The sequence below is a fragment of the Carlito syrichta genome, unplaced genomic scaffold (genome assembly GCF_000164805.1).
Source record: "Carlito syrichta isolate Samal-C Ts95f unplaced genomic scaffold, Tarsius_syrichta-2.0.1 Scaffold126568, whole genome shotgun sequence".
In the NCBI taxonomy this organism is placed as follows: Eukaryota; Metazoa; Chordata; class Mammalia; order Primates; family Tarsiidae; genus Carlito; species Carlito syrichta.
In genome coordinates, this window is record NW_007070664.1 from 12,818 (window position 1) to 14,306 (window position 1,489).

The 1,489-nt window shown below is 47.3% G+C and overlaps 1 protein-coding gene across 1 annotated transcript in view; it reads left to right on the forward strand.

The window, feature by feature from the left end:
* BRD3 (bromodomain containing 3) overlaps nt 1–1,489 on the forward strand; it is an 18,757-nt gene that overhangs the window by 11,336 nt on the left and 5,932 nt on the right. The gene's annotated exons all lie outside the window — the stretch shown is intronic.

Consider the following 1,489-nt stretch of genomic DNA (forward strand, 5'->3'; position numbering starts at 1 on the left):
TGTAGAGATGAGGTCTCACCAAGTTACCCAGGCGGGTCTCAAACCCATGGGCTCAGGCAATCCACTCACCTCGGCCTCCCAAAGCGCGGGATTACAGGCTGAGTCACTGAGCCCCGGCTCAAGTCCATTTTTTAGCACAGGTTGAGTAGCCCTTATCCAAAATGCTTGGAACCAGAAGTTTTCAGATCTTGGATTTTTTTCCAGAGTTTGGAATGTGTGCATTGTACTTATCACTGAGCTTTCCAGATCTGAAAATCAGAAATCCAGAATGCTCCACCGAGCCTGTCCTTTGGACATCATGTCAGCACTCCAAGAGCTTTTCGGATTTGGGATGATCGGCCTATATTGTCTGTGTCTGGTTTTGGTATGAGTTGTAAGGCTGGCTGCCCTCAAAAGGGAGTTGGGTGGAACGTGACATTTTAGAGTGATTAAAACCAATTTAAAAATGAGTTGGGGTAGGCCAGGCCTGGTAGCCACACCTAGAATAAGCCACACCGCCGGGCTCGGTGGCTCAGCCTGTCATCCCGCGCCTTTGGGAGGCTGAGGTGAGTGGATTGCCTGAGCCCGCGGGTTCGAGACCCGCCTGGGCAACTTGGTAAGACCTCATCTCTACAATAAATTGAAAATTAGTGGGCATGGGAGCGCGCGCCTGTAGTTCCGTCTACTTGGAAGGTTGAGGCAGAAGGATCGCCGGAGCCCATCAGGTCGAGGCTACGGTGGCCAGGAGCAGCCACTGCACTCCAGTGTGGGCGACAGAGCAAGACTCCAACTCAAAAAAAAAAAAAAAAAAAGAATAAGCCACACCAGCACTGTGGGAAGCTGAGGTGATCGCTTGAGGCCAGGAGCTGGAGACCAATCTGGGCAACACAGCAAGACCTCACCTCTACCAGAAAAACGAAAGTAACTGGGTGTGGTGACACACACCTGCAGTCCCAGCTTGAACCCAGCACTTTTGAGGCTGTGGTGAGCTATGATCACACCATTGCACTCTAGCCTGGACCGTAGTGAGGTCCTGTCTCAAAAAAAGGAAAATGAATTGGGAAGCGTTTCCTCCTTTTGTTTTCTGGTGTAGGTTTATAGAATTGGTATTACTTCTTAAATGTTTGGTAGAATTCAGCAAAACCATCTGGGTCTTTCCAGATTTGTAAAGGCTTATCTTAAGGCCTAGAATATGGTCTGTCTTGGTGACTTTTCTATGCAAACTTGAAAAGATTGTATGTTCTGCCGTTGGGTAGGATGTTAGATAAATGTCGAAAGACCCCAGACAGACAAAACCATGTCAATTAGGTTAATTTGATTTAGTTTTTTTCTCTTACTCTTGCTGATGTGCTTGCTTTTTTATTTTTATTGATTTTATTTATTTTATTTATTTTATTTATTTTTTTTATTTTTTTTTGAGTTGGAGTCTCACTCTGTCGCCCAGACTGGAGTGCAGGGGCCGCTGCCGGACACCGCAGCCTCGACCCGCTGGGCTCCAGCGATCCTTCCG